At 41.2% G+C, this 15589-nt stretch overlaps 1 long non-coding RNA gene across 4 annotated transcripts; it reads right to left on the bottom strand.

The window, feature by feature from the left end:
* LOC104137994 (uncharacterized) lies at nucleotides 1–15378 on the bottom strand. 4 transcript variants are annotated; one of them, XR_011136018.1, is made up of 5 exons: nucleotides 11998–15376; nucleotides 6272–8863; nucleotides 5440–5560; nucleotides 1526–1569; nucleotides 1–179 (listed from the first exon to the last, which is right to left on the bottom strand). It is a non-coding gene; the product is annotated as an uncharacterized lncRNA (long non-coding RNA). The 4 variants fall into 4 exon arrangements; XR_011136019.1 differs by lacking the exon at nucleotides 6272–8863 and having other exon boundaries at nucleotides 11998–15378; XR_011136016.1 differs by having other exon boundaries at nucleotides 5440–8863.
* Between the last annotated feature and the right edge of the window lie 211 nt (nucleotides 15379–15589).

Genomic DNA, 15589 nt, shown 5'->3' with positions numbered 1-15589 from the left:
TTCCTTTATTGCCCATCCATGTTTTTACAGATGGTCTCGTTACCATGTAGACAAAGATGTAGTTACTAACAGTGACAGAAGATGCAGAAGTGCCACTCTGCATCAAGCTCTGTTCCATTCAGATCTTGCCGAGAGGTAAGAGAATTATCTCCGTCACCTGAAGTTTGTCTCACTGGAAACTGTAAGGAAAAAAGCGCATTTCCTGAAGTCACTAAAACGAAGGTCGGTCACCAAAGTAACTTCTGTAGAAGCACAAATACTTTAGGGAAGTTTCAGATTAATGATAATAACTATGGTCATATAGCTGCTTTAACCCCGCAGAAGTCTGGATTGCTGTTAAGGTTTGGTCCTATCCTGTTCCTGGATGTTCGTTCCGCGTGCAGCTGTATCGGCTCTAGTGCTTGTACAGATGTGCAGCGCATCAGATGAGGAAATGAGTTTGGAAGAAAGCTAATTTTGCTTTGATAGGCTAAAAGCTGACCTGTTCTCTAATCCAATTTCCTGTGTGACCACATGAAGCTTAGCCGTGGCGCTAAGAAGTGATAGAAATGATAGGAGAGAGGCCTATGAAGGAAAGGACAGTCTCATTTGTCGGCAGCCTGGATTTAAAATGTGGTTTCATGGCCAAATTATCTGTCCTAAGGTTGTAGGTGACAGGGAACGTGGGACGCTACATATTTTGGCTTCCTTAGCTAAGAAGAAAACCTCCAGTCTCCTTTGGTATCTAACATAACTTACAACCTTATATATATATATATATATATATATATATATATGGCTTTGCACTCTATCTCCATTAAACTAAGAATACATCCTAGTCTAAGTGCGCATATCAGTGCTATAGATCTATAATTCACACTGATCATGCAGTTAAAGCCAGTATATTTTTAACGGTATGATTATAATTCCAGGTAGTAAAAATATAAATGATTTCTGGCTGTTTTATTTTTTCCACTGCTTAATTATTTTTAGGAATTACTCTGATCAGCTGATTAAAGAATGGAGGCACACTTAAGACTATCCCTGGAAGATGTTACTGTGAATGCATTTTCATTTCCTAGAATATGTGCTTAGTTGTGTAACAGCGAGGATTATATGAAGAGAGCATTTCTCAGGGTTGCAGCGGTGGTGTTGCTGTTAATAGCTTACTAAAGACATTGTTAATGTCTTTCAAAGCGCTGGTTTTCGCAAAAATATGGGCAGAGAGTCATTCTCTTATTTTCATCTTAAAGTTTTTGTTAGGCCTTAGTACATACATACACTTATTTATGTTATTACGTATAAGTAATGCTAGCTGACTAGAAAAAGAGAAAAAGATCAGTGAATGGATGCACAGGAACTAAATAGAGCAATTCTGTCATGTAGAAAAGGGATAAAGGCAAGCTAAGAGCTTTTGTTTGTGCACAATGCTTATGGAGATTTATTCCTTGAAGAAACAGCTATAAGACATTGAGAAATATTATGTCAGGTCTTAAAAGATTCAGCAAGGATTTAGGATGGTGTTTTATTTTGTTGCATTACGTACCTTGAAAAGAAGAGGTTTCAGAAAAAGTTGATTTGTAGTCATACCTGGGAAGGCAATAAGAAATCGCTTCTTCAGCCTTATTGACTAAAGGACTTGCTTCTAAAAGTGAAAGTTTAAGCTCTACATAATCACCCAAAACCTGTAGTCATACACTGATGTGTAAAGTTTGTTACTGTAGGAGTTAAATACATGTAATGGTGAAGCTGGTAACTATTTGGGTAAGAAGAAAGTTTCTTAGTTCTTTTTTCAAAGGTGAACACTACTGCTGTCTTATGGGAAATTCTTTTAATCTAGACAAAATAAAATACAGCAGGGGAAAGAAATGCGGGTGACTAACTGTCCTGATAGTTTAACGCATCATTACATTAGTTTCTTCCTGACTCTGCTTCCCGGCTTGAGGACACTGAATGTTTTTAGATAGTGTTTTGTATTGGCTCAAGTTATACTAAGGCATTGTAAGTGGATACAATGCTGACAGGAGACATTGTTGTGTCAGGCTGCATTCCTTCAAGATTATTTAACAAGGCAGCATGACGTAACAGAGCCCGTCTTTAATACAAGTAAGTAGATTTCTTGTGCAGTGGCACAAAGTTAAGGGGCTGTGTCAGTCCGTAATTTTTCCCTAAACTTCAGTACGTACATGGGAAATGGCATTGCCAACCGAATCTCATATTATGTTCTAAAGGAGTCAAGCATGAATTTTTCAATTAACATCTTTGCGGATTTTCTTCTACTATACGCAACATCACAAAGCATTTTTAAATTAGGCTTTTATTGCACTAGTTCTCTAAGCTCCTCCCAGTTCACTGCTGGAAACGGAGTTTCTACATGTTTTCCACGCTGATTCATCTTGACAATATCCTCAGTATTGATTACACGAAAAATGTCAACTTCTGCCCTGTTACTATTCACATGCTGGTTTCCCATCAGTACTTCCACTAGGCTAATGCCTAAACTATGCACACTCCTGCAGTTCTGGGTCACTTCTTGCTGCAAGGCCAGGGCTAAACATTTACAAGGTTGCGCATAACTGCCCTCCCTTTATAATAATATTTAAACGCTGCACAAACTGCAGGTTTCCAGACCATGTCTCCTCCTTACCATAAGATGGCGCATGTGCAGGCGTGATTATATTCAGTTGCCTTTTTACTGTAATAACCAGCCTCTATGTATAAAACTTGTCTTGCATCAATTCTTCCATTACCATAATTATGCTGGCACAGCTGGCTTTAATAGCTCATGTTCACGAACCCTAATGCTGGAATTATGAACGTGCTCTGGCTTTGTGTTGCTCGTCTCGTTGCTGTAAAGTAATCTGTATCTGTGAGCGTACATCTGATTTTACGTAAGGCTCCAGGTCCATCTCACAGGCCTAGCAGAAGTGCTTGCTTCCCATCTTTCAAGACTAAACCCAGATACAATAAACATTTGTATAGACTTTTTTGGGCACAGTGAATAATATTTTAGTCAATTACTCTATGTGTAAGTGATCCAAATATGTAAGTAAAGTCTCCTCCTTCCTTAAAGGATTTTTAAAAAATCTCTTAACATGGGCAGTGTGCCACAAAGAGGGAGTCACCAGAAGAATTTTGGTGCCAAGCAGTAAGAATCTTTTAGAGGAATTACTTTAAACATTTAAATAAAACTTATTCTTTAATGTGTGTTAGAAAGTACAGAGGACTAGAACACCACACCCAAGCACAGATGAAAACTGTCAAAATATTTCCGCTGAAATAATGTTGATATACACAATATTAACTTGTTTTGAGGAAGGCTTCATTGAGAAATTGCAGGGGATACTTTGATAAAACACCGTCTTTTCCGTTCAAACAGTTGCCTTCTAAAGCCTAGTATTTTTTTTTTATTATTTCAGTACATTTGCAAATGAGCATTAAGAGTCTCAAGTTAAACCTCATGTTCCACAATCCTACTAATATCACCCCCCCCCCCCCAAAAAAAAAGAAAAGGTATGGGACAGCCAAGAGGATAGCTGTCATTGCTGGAATCTGTCATTTCAGCCCTCTTATTCACAGAAGGAACAATGCCCACAAGGTAGGGTTACGTGACTTGAACTCCCCCTAGCAATCTAGGGGGCTTCTCATGTAAGACTTCTCAGAAGGGCTTTTGGACTATCCGAATTAATCGAGGCAACCAGCTATCCTTTATTGCCTCTTTTGTCAACATTTGTAAAGAAATCTAACAGATTTTTGTTATTTTGAAAGACATTTTCAGCCTCTTCCCCTGCCAAACACTAGACAATTCTATGTTTAATTATTGTTTCAGTTTGTTTAGTTTACGATGAAGCTCTGAGAAGCGTTTTCTTCTGCAAATCTGCCTTAAGGTTCTGTGATTTATTTTTCTTCCTGTTTTTATTTAATCATCTATTATTTAATATGAAATAGATATTTAATAATCTAGTATGGACCTCAAATATTTCTTTTGCAAGATTGTCCTAAGTGCTACACACACAAAATTACAGCCTCAGCTTTTAGGGGTTTTCGTTCAAGAAGCTCTCTTTAATTCTGTGGCTAGGACTGGATGTGTGAAAGTAGCTTATTTTTCCTTGATACATTTTTTCTGGCTACAGCAAAGATGCTGTTGATAATATGAAATTTAGCAAAAAGTATCTTTTGTGGTTTAATTGTTCCTTATTTATGCCTTTGGCAGTAATTGTATACAGCCTGATCCATTATAAATCTAAAATGGAGTCATACTGTTCGCCAGGAAAGGTATGAGAGCATAATTATTCCTTCCCTAACAATTGCAAGCATTCACAAATTCTTGGTACGGTTTTGGCTTCTTGCCTCTTGTCTCGTTGTCTGATAATATATGTGGGTTAAACGTGCTGAGCCAGCAAACGCTGGTACAGCCCTGCAAATCTTCGCTGTGTACACTTTAGGCACGCAAATAGTCCTGTTAATACCAGTGGGACTATTATGTGCTTAAAGGTAAGCTTGTGCTTTTAAGTGTTTTGGAAACTGTGAACTTAAATTACTTCCATTTTCCTGAAGGCTTAATTCTTTATTTACATTGCTTTCTCCTTCATGCTATTACTTTTCTGCCAATTTGCATGTTGGGAATTTCATTTCACAGTTAAAACTTGCTATTTGTTTTCTGAAGGATTTTTTTTTAACTTTGAATGAAGGTGTCTGTTTTGACACTTCCTATCACAGAAAAGTGGACTCTCAGTACTTACCAGTGCAACTTAGCAGCTTCTGGTCTATTGAAAAGCTTCTACATATACTAAGCAAATCACCAACTCTTACCAATTTAACTAGTTTACAAATGCCCTAATCCTGAGTCAGGTGGGGACAGGGAGAAATAAAGGGCTTCTTCAGAAAGCCCTTTACTTCTAGGAGTTGAAGACTAATATGTGTTTTGCTCCTTGCTTTTGCTTTATTTTTAATTTTAGCCTCATTGGTCCAATCCCATGAGATAGTTTCATGTCATAACATGCATTTTTTATGTAAAGATTACAGAAGAGATTGCTCATATCTGTGCTAGAGAAACTCACTTTTCAATTTTATATAGTATCTTTTATCTGAGGGTTTCAGAGTACCCTTGTGGCTCACACAGAGCATTGTCAATGTAGCTGCGGAAGAGCTTTGCTGGAAAGACAACAAATAACACAGAGCTTTGAACTAACGCCATATAACCCTAAAAATCAGTTTTGTCTTTAAAGCTATTGTAGCAGAAATTTTGTTCCTATTAAAGCCTCACTGAAAACAGGATTTGTGCCTTAATGTAATGGCTTGTTTTGTAATGCCCTGCTGCCTTGCTAAACTATTTATTAGAGAAACAGGGAGGGGCTGGCACAGTCCTATTTCAAAATACAATGCTTATGTAGTCACTGAAGCAGATAGCCCTCAGGGCCATTTACAACGTCTTCTGCCAGAAAGAGAAAAGAGAAATACCTTTTAACTGTTTGAATCTTCTCTAGCCTTTCTTTCTCAGTATCTGTCTGTGCTGTCTTCCAGCAACGCAGTGGGCTGATACCAGTACTTTCACCTTCACGGCATGCACTTGCCAGCAACCCTGGAAATGGTATGTTTGAATCATGGAAAAATAAGGCAGATCAAATGTGAGCTTACAGAAACATTAAGTAAATCTTAGCCTTTTTTTTTTTTGACTTTACTTTTTTTTCCTAAGACATTGAAAGAGAGGAATTTAAACCAATATGTTATTTGAAATTGTATACTAAATGATGTGTTAACCTCCCTACCCAATTCAAAAACTTCTTTAAGCTTGCACAGCACTTTGTAAGGAAGTGCTAGAATTAAAATTGTGTGTGCAAACCTACCTTTAACAACTAAACATTAAAAAGTCTACTGAATATGCATAAACCAAGCTCTTTCAAAGCTTTTAATGCAGCCAAATAACTGTCAGTTTTCCAGAGAACGTGAGTGACCCCTAACGAACACAAGGACCACCCTGTTGTTTAAATGTAAGATCTTTTTTCAAAACTTTTTTTCTAACTTTTCAATTAAAAAAAATATTTGTTAACACGGGGGAAAAAATCTGCAGTTTTGATCTCAGGCAGCTGAAAAAACTGTGGCTGGAATCTTCCCAAAAAAAACTGTTTGAGGCCAACACCCCTTATGGAAAATTTCAGACTTGTGAAAGCTGGCAGAGTTTTATGAGCAACTAAAAACCTGCATAATGCAAAATGTCAGATAACTTCAAAATAAGTGACGCTACCCTGCCTACTTAAAATATTTTTTGAGAGAGCTTATCTGAGATGCACACCTGTGGAGATTTCCTATCAATCAGCTTTACAGCATTTTCACCCATTGAAACCTATTACATCAGTTTAAACATATTGCCTTTATGTATCAACACCGTAAGGAAGCCTATAAATATCTTGATCCTCTTCTGATCTTTCTCTACTATTATCTTGTACAGCATAGCCCAGGCAGGCTGAACGTCAGCTCTTTGAATTCCTCTTCTCGTCCTAAATCCAGGTTGCGCTTCAGTTAGGAGGTTCTTTACATCGGACGCGGTCCTTCTTTAAGATGCCTGGTAATATTTGCATAAAATGTGTCAGTCACAAGAGTGGTAATTTTGAACACTTTTTTTGAATTGCCCTTTTAGAGTAGGAACCATCAGAAGCTCTGTCCAAATGTGAGGCCATTTTTTTCAAATCCCAAACTGCACTGACAAATATATGATATTCTCAGATCACATTAACTATTTTTCTTTTATTTTCTGCTCCTCTGCTGTCCAGTGGCAATATCCCAGGATTATCATGACGAACTTCAACTGACAAAGTTGTCATGCTTCTTTCACAGATTCTCCTCTGTTGCCTTCATTTCCAGCATTACACAGTTCCCAGCAGTGCTTACCCCAGCACTAGGAAAAATTATGTTTTATAACGCCATGAAGACCTTCTTTGAAGACTGTTGGTTATTTGATAAGCGGTTTTAGTGTTAATTTTATTCAAAAGAACTCTGTGTACTAATGCATGGTTGTTCAGGTCTATCTTGTTTCATTACCTCATTCACTGCAGCTAGTTTTCTCATCATAGAGAAGTATTTCTCTTATTTCTCTCTTGCCCCATCCATCTTCATGTGTACTGAAGCCTCTAACTCCCCTACATTTCAGCTGCCTGTAATGCATGAGCAGTTCAGTGAGCATCCTCAGCTTGTCTAAAATTGTCCTAAATTTGGAGATTGATACACATGGTCAAATTCAACCACACTTGAAAAATCATGAGGGCTTATCTGACACTAGAGGCAATCAGCTCAATGTACCATGGGGTGGCTTGGTATCCTGCAGTGCATTTGGCATTTTGTCCCTAAGCTCCACGAGTCGATATGAGTTGGGGGCTTCTTTATGCCGCGAGCGTTGGCGTGGCTAGTAATGTGTCTCTCTCTGCAGCCTGCTCATCTGTTTTGACAAACATCAGGCCAGATGCTATCTGAAACCCAGGCATCGAGGCAGCCTGGGTACTTTTTCAGCCCTTGTACCTCCCGAACCATTGCTTCTCAGAAGCTATGGGAAGCTTCCCACCAATGCTGAACCAGTTGTCTCTCCAGGGAGCATGCTGAAGATCAACGGTGATTGCAAATGGGCAGATGGACAGAGCAAAGCCTTTTTGCAGCCTCACGGGGAGGGTGACAGGCAGCACATCAAGCCACAGCATTCCCCTGGTGCTCCAGCCCTGCGGTGAGGGAGCACACCACCTCGTGGGAGCGGGTCATGCTGCAAACACGGGAGGATTGCTAGTTGCTGCAGGTAAACGATATGCCAGGTGACTGTCCTGGAGTTCTGCACTGATTTTAGGCTGTTTTTAATGAGGCAGGTAACTAATAGGAAACACAGAAAGTTCCATCTGAGTATGAGGAAAAACTTCTTCACTGTGAGGGCGACAGAGCACTGGCACAGGTTGCCCAGAGAGGTAGTGGAGTCTCCTTCCCTGGAGATATTCAAAACCCGCCTGGACGCGATCCTGGGCAACGTGCTCTAGAGGACCCTGCTTGTGCAGGGGAGTTGGACTAGATGATCTCCAGAGGTCCCTTCCAACCTCAGCCATTCTGTGATTCTGTAACAAGAGACCCTGGACAACAAAGCACTCGCCCTGTGGATCACATATGCATAGGGGGACATGGACAGCTTTGTAGGCTTGTGATTCCTACTTGCATGGGAGATTGATCCTATTCATCTCCCATTCCTCTGTCTAGCAGGAGTGCCAAGTCCTGCCTCCTCATCCTGTGACTTCTCCTCTCCGTGGAGTATCCTGCATCCTTTTTGTCTCACTGCTGTGATTTCCCTGAATTTGTTCACGTTGGTCTCTTGGATGTAATGTGATTCAATACTTCATACTGTGGATAAAATATTCTGTCAATTCCAGATGACTTAAGCTGTCTTTGCTTTTCTGTAGGCAGATTCAAGGGACTTTGCTTCAGGCATGTTTCAGATTTTCACACGGCCATGTGCCCCTGTCACACAGCACAGCAGTAACCACTGCTGTTTGAGGCTATTCCAGCAACTGCTTTCTTGGCAGGATCTTTGCCCAAAGACAAAGTAGGTACAGAACCTCCTCTTGAGACTCATTTTGGGCACAGTGGCTGGGATCAAATTTTCTCCGACGTGTTTCCTGCTGTGGGTCACAGCCCATTTCTCACCGGATGTTTTCAGGTCATACATGGGAACTCTTGAGACCCTCTAGTCTGGGACCTTTTTGGTGAAGGACCAAGCGGTTGCCAGGAGATAATCAAGGGCTGGCTGGTGGCAACCTTCTCTTTTGGTGGCCACCCTTTCCTCAAGCAGTCAGCAAAGAACAGGAACAGGGGCTCAGCCCACTAATAAAAGGACCGGCAGTGCGAAGGCGTATCGATCCTGGAGCACGAGATAACGGAGAGAGGGAAAAAACAAGCACGAATGGCTGAGTGCAAGCACCGGTGGATGGACAACAGAGGAATCTACACAGAATTAAGTGTCTTCATAGGCTGGCACTAGACAATTACATTAGCTTAACTCATAAATGCAAATTAATACCTGAATAATTCTTTAGATATTTTGCTCAGCCTTGTGCAAACTGTAAAAAGCTACAAGAAGCTTCAACAGCACCTAGCCCTGGACATGTCTTGACAGAGCAAAAGGAGCGGTGTGAAACTATTCTTAAATGGAAGAAATCAGAATACTAAAAAAATATTACTCCCAGAAATGATATTCTTCTAGATACCTTTCTTCCACTTCTGAAATGGCAGGTGAATTGTCAGACTGCCTAATGTGAATTTTTCTGTGGTAAAAGACATTAAATTTCACTCATCCCTTTGTGAGCCAAAGGACTGGAACTCAGGGAAAAATCCCAGAAAGCCATCCAATCTTGAGCTGAAGACATCACAGTGAGGAGAACCGATTTTGTTCCTTGTGGTTTGCTAGCCTTTGAAGCACCTTTCACTGTTTAGAAAGTCAAGCCTAATTTTTAAATTGAATCTATCTATCTTGTTTAAGCTTCCGGCCATCAATTTAAGTTCTCTCTTTCACTGGACTAAAATGACTTCCAGATACCAGGAAAGCACTACATAATTCATGTATTTCTAGGCTTTTATTTTTTTAAACAGCTAGAGACTTTTAAGCCTCTGAATCCTATGAGGATTTTTTGTGCCGTCTCCAGTTTTCAGTCTATTCAAAAATGTGGATGCTAAACCCGATACAAACTCAGCTTATTTCTGCTAGCTGCTCCACCATTAGCACCCCAAACAGCACTGGCTCCTGTGTTCCAAAACCTCTTTTTGAGGAGTCTTACGATTGTGTCCCTTCAACCTTTTCTAAGGTCTCTGCTTTTCATGATTTAGTAATCCCTTCTAGTTACCTTTTTTTGCATTTACTAATCACAGATACATAATCTTGCATTTAGACATATGAAGACACAACTTGGTTGAACGGTTCCGTTTACAGAGTAATCCAGTCTGTGCGTTTGTTCTGCATTACTGTTATTACTTTCCTACTCCAGCAATCTTTGCGACACCTCCAAATATACTACAGCAACCTTTGCGACACCTACAAATACAATCAGCAGCAATGCTGTAACTACCTCTGCATCATTGATGAAAGCGTTTGGCTAGATACCATAACTAAGGCTCCTCCTCTAAGAACAGTCCGACTATTTGGTCATTTTTGTAATGATATTTATTTCTTTGGATGTCAGTTCACCGGTTTTAAAGCCATTTAACCCATTGAAACTATGTTAGACTAATTTGTGTAGTATCAAATGTACTACACCTACACAATTAATTTTAGGCTCAAGTTTCTCACCTACTCAAGTAATAAAACTAGGGGTGTTTGCCAAGATCTCTGCTCCTTAAACCGCACTTACTGGTGTTGGTTATATTCCTATCCTTTTGCTCTGTATCACAGAAATCCCTTATCTTCTTTTCCGTTATTTTGGTCAAGACCGATGTCAAGACAATGCACTTATTGGTCCCTGGCCCATTCTGCTCAGGCATTCAGAAACCAGCCTTCATACTAGTCTTCCTGGAATTGCTCAGGCCTTTTGAGATCTACATTTATCAATGCAAAGGGACTAGCCACCTCCTCTGCCGACAAAGGAAGCCAGGAGGGTATTTTGAGGAAGGTACCACTCTGCATTTGCCCTATGTTTGTACTTCTCACTATGCAGTGGTTACTGCTAGAAACAGCTTATGAGACGTAACAAGATTTTTGGTCTGACAGCTACTCTTTTATGTTCACTTTTAAGACTCCACGGTTATCTGGACCTGCTGATTAAATAATATGAATATAATGATTGTTTATCCCTCATACTTCCTGCACTTTAGGACATATATTTGCCAGCATGCCTGTGTCAGCATAACTATCCCAAGTATACTATGGGCAAAAAAACGTCCTTAGTACAGTTGTAGCTCATACCACAAAAATAGCGCTTTGGCTGGCATTATTTACTCCATCCTTCCTTTTCCCTGAGTAAAGCAAGTTAATTCTAATGAAGAAACCGACCTGGCTGGCAAACTTATCCCAACAGAAGTTCATAACATAAACCTTGCGGTTGCTCGTAGACTGAAAACTGCTTTTATCTAATCTTCATGAGCTACAAGCACATTTTGCTATTTTTTCCACAAGGAAAACAGAAGCACTTATTCTTCCACCCCTTCTTCATCTAGTGATGGAGCCCTTGCAAAAACCTGTTGTTCCTGACAATGAGCTAAAAAAGCTCTTTGTCCTCCGCTCTCCTGGTCGGGGCAGTTTAGCGCTGATACATGCAGCAGGAAAATGCAAAGCATGGATGCTAACTACGTGGGGGGTTGGGGTTTTTTGAAATCCCCATTTGTTTAAAATGCATGTAGTCTTTGATGTGTATCGTGGGTTGCTTGGGTGAAATTAGTACCTATACTCCATTTTTCCTGGATATCACAACTAATGGCTTACCAGATAGTAGTATTACAAGCACTCGGATTTTCAGCCTCAAAATCACATGTGATTTTTTGTATTTAGCTATACCATACTGCTGTTTCTTATGTAGTTAGTTTCAAAGGCGGATTAAAGACAACTGAAAATGAAAAGAGGTTTCCCCAACTCTTCCTTTCACTAGGTCAGCAGCTACTACACTTTCGAGGTAAACCTTTTTAGTGCTGTTAAGAGCAATTTTGTTAATCCTCCTTAGCCATTCCTTTTTAATCAGATAATTGCAGGCAAGTATTGGAGCAGGTGCTCCAATATTAATATTAATGTGCCCCTATTCATAACTAAAATTGAAAAAGTTATGGAAAGATTTAGGTCCTTGAATAAGAAGAAAGGATTTCCTTTTTGTTAAAAGTTTCAAACAGAAACTGGAAGACCGAAAAAGTATTTGTAGAAACTCTATGAAAATGCATTACCCAAAGACTATTCTGGGAGAATGAGAACAAAACCCCCACTTCCTTGCCTACCTGGTCTCCCGTTTCCCTCCCTCCCTGTGACTGCACAGAAAAAAACCTGAACATATCACTTCAACGGGCTCAGAATGTTCTTACCGTAAAGTGAAATAACCTTGATTTAACTCTAAATGACCAGTCACCAGTAGTTGATGCGTTTGACCAGGTGGAAAAATTGCTACTGTAAAAGGAAACATGATAAACTGGCTGATAAATAACCTGATTTTGTTGTAGATCAAGAAGCAAACAAATCTTCATGTAAACGACTACAAACCAGTCAACAAAATGCTGATGACCCTCAGTGTGGCATCTCGTTTCTATAACCTAGGGCTGTTAGGAATGGAGGAGGTATAACTTGAGAAATCTGGCAGTGTTACTCAGCACAGTTGTGTTTGCTAAGCATCTTACAGATAAAAGAAAGGGATCTAAATAAGAGACAAGATAAATAGGAAGGAACTGTGACTGCAAATGACTCTTTAGTAGTTAACAATTTGTTCTCATGTAAATTATCAGTGAGATGGAGGAGAACATTATCAGCCATACTTGCAGCCAGACCAACCTTTTCATGACCTGAAGGACACACTGAACTGATATTACAGAGACTTACTCTTTTAAGAAAACTGATATAATCTGATCATATTGTAATAACCAACATAATGATTAAATCACCAAGTAAGAAATTACCAGCGCATACCTTCAGAACTAATTCAGTGACGAGCAGAATTTAAGAGGACATCTCAACAAAAGCCACAGGCTTTCATTTGCTTTTGTGGGGGCAGAGTAAATCAGATACAGCACTCTATCTACTGCTGAATGACAGACACTAAAATAAGCTCTAGGAAAAAATACCCTAAAGAAGCACGGGATGACAGGTAAGATTAGAGTCAGAAGGTAAAGGCTCTGTTCATGGAATTTGGGGAACCATCAATACCAGGTATCTACTGGCTCTGCATAATGCATCTGACACAACCTAATCTCATTAAGGTCAGAAATCCCATTACTTACAATACATTTTTACCAGTGCCTACCTCATTCCAGAAGTTACAAAAACAATTGTGCAAGTAAACCTACATTTTTACAAACTGTTGTAAGCCTACTTGTTGCATCTGTAGTTTTCAAGCATGTTCTGCTCTTGGATTCCTCCATTAACTGAGAGAGCAGAAATAGCTGTGAATATCAATTGTAAACAGGGCTTCCTTTCTGGCAGCCCAACAGACAGGAGCTACCATCTTCCTCATGATACCAGGATGTTTGTGGCCTCCTGGTTGCCATCAAAAGCCCTAGTGGCTAGGGATAACATCTGGGTGACAGCTGTATCAGGATGAAACGTCCCTCTCTAACGACTCAAAAGCTGCCAGTATCTGACTCTGGAAAACAAGGGGATAAATGTGAAATAGTTACATGCAGACAGGATGAATGACCAACCAGGTTACAAGTTATGATTCAGATTTTCACAGAACGTCTAGCCATAAGCTTTTCCGAGGTACCACAGCTTTGCTGAGGTCTCTCCCTGCAATGACCTGATCATTTGGATATGCTGAATCTTTGAGGGCAATATGGCCATTCCTTACGTGAATGCCAGAGTAATTTAAATGTTCACTGAACCAAAGACCTTACCCTGGAAACAGGAGAAAATGAAGATAACCCTGCTGTTCATTAGCATTTTCCTTGCACTTGAAGTTTGGTGGCAAAAAAATGGCTTAAAAATCATTACTTGTTGAGGGTGGAAACCTCTCTCTCTGGAGACCATCTAGTCCAACCCCCGTGCTGAAAGCAGGGTCACCTACAGCAGGTTGCTTAGGACTGTGGCCAGTCAGATTTTGAATATCTTCAAGGATGGAGACTACACAACCTCTCTGGGCAACCAGTTCTGTTCGACCACCCTCATAGTAAACATTCTTCCTTAGGTTTTAATGGAACTTCCTCTATTTCAGTTTGTGCCCATTGCCTCCTGTCCTTGTCACTGAGAAGAGTCTTGCTCCCTCCTCTTTGCTCCCTTCCCCATCAGGTATTTATACACAGTTAAAAGATCCCTCCTGCGTTTTTTCTTCCAAGCTGAACGACTTCAGCTCCCTCAGCCTCTCCTCCTGGGACAGATGCTCTAATCTCTCAATTACTTTAGTGGCCTAGCTTCTATGAAAGTATTTTATAATAAAGTCTATTAGATACATGTTCCAACATACCAAGGATGTTATTGATAGTTAATCAAAAACAGAACAAATAGTTTGGGCATTTTTTACTTTTCTCTGTCATATTTACCTTGTTGTTGACTACGAATCTATGATCATCTTTCTCTGGTCTTATTACTTTGGCCTCTTCTGTCCTAATAAGGACATTTACTTAAGAACATTTTGCATTAACATCACATGTACGGTCAAGCTGAGCGTTTCTTTGTAAGGTAAATATCTTAGGAAGCTCTCCTGCAAAACAAGACACAGGGCTGATTCTACAAAAGTAGAATGATGGCCTTCATAGAATTAATCTTATGAAGCGTTACGCTTCTGCTTCTGGTCTCAGTATCGTGATTAAAATTTGCACAGCGCTCAGAGTACACATTTACCATATGCTACACTGAAATAAAGTACTTCACAAGCGTTACCCAAGTTACTTTTTAAGCCTGTGTGAAATGAGAAAGACCAGTGCCTAAAATTAAAGCTGAGTCAAAGCTGAACCGAAAGGCTCATTCCCACCATAAACACTGCATGTATGCTGTTCATGGCGACCTAGATAAGTAACGTTTGCATCACTTGATAAGTGCAACAGCCAATTTCCCTCCAGCTTATTTAACTGGCAAGAAGAGCAGACAAAGTACTCTCCTCAAGGCCTGAGCCCTCAATTACATAGGAACCCCAACAGACTTGAATGTACCTACTCCCCTCCACAAAGTCACACAGGTACGTAACTTTTTGATCCCTCAAAACGCTTTAAGTTGATCTTTCATGGATCAACAGTGATTTATTTTTCTTAAAAACAAAACAAAAAAAACACAAAAAAAAACCCAAACCCACAATTTTTTCTGATGGACTTTTAGGAAGACCATCAGAAAACAAAGCTAGCCCGGGCTTTGCTTTTGACAGCACGTCCCCTGCGAGTTATGCGGGCTCTACCAGAACCGCTTCCCAGGTCCTGCTCCCCGCTCTGGCCTTCCCCGCGCCATGGCCGCCGCTTACATAAGGGCCAGCGGCCCTCAGGGAAGCGCCGCACGCCTCACGTGGGCTGGCGCCGCTGCCCGCATGGAAAACTGGGGCTCCGGCTTTGCCCGCTGCCGAGCAGCGCCGCATCTTTTTTATTATTATTAATAATAACGATTTTTAACCGCGGCCTGCACCGGGGCCCGGGGTGATGCAAGGCCACGCACCCCACCACCACCGCGACCCCGGCCCACGGCCGCCCCCCACTTAATATCCGCATCGCCCCCCCAAGCGCGCACACACACACACACACACACAAATAAACGAGTTAAAAAAGCAGCGGGGCAGCGCAGCCCCTGCCGGCCGGGGCCCGGGCCGGGGCCGGGGCCGGGGCCCGGGCCGCGGCGCAGGCCTGCGCGGCGGGATGGCGGCCGGGGCAGGCGGAGGGCGGGGGAGGCCTGCCGGGGCGGCGGCGCGGTGGGGCCGGCGGGGGTGTCCCCGGGGCAGCCGCTCCGTTTCGGGGGAGCCCGCCGAGCCCCCGGCGGCGCTCGGCGGCGGAG

The sequence above is a fragment of the Struthio camelus genome, chromosome 1 (assembly GCF_040807025.1).
Source record: "Struthio camelus isolate bStrCam1 chromosome 1, bStrCam1.hap1, whole genome shotgun sequence".
Taxonomy (NCBI): Eukaryota; Metazoa; Chordata; class Aves; order Struthioniformes; family Struthionidae; genus Struthio; species Struthio camelus.
Note: the sequence above shows the minus strand (reverse complement) of the source record. Positions and strands in the feature narration are given on the sequence as shown.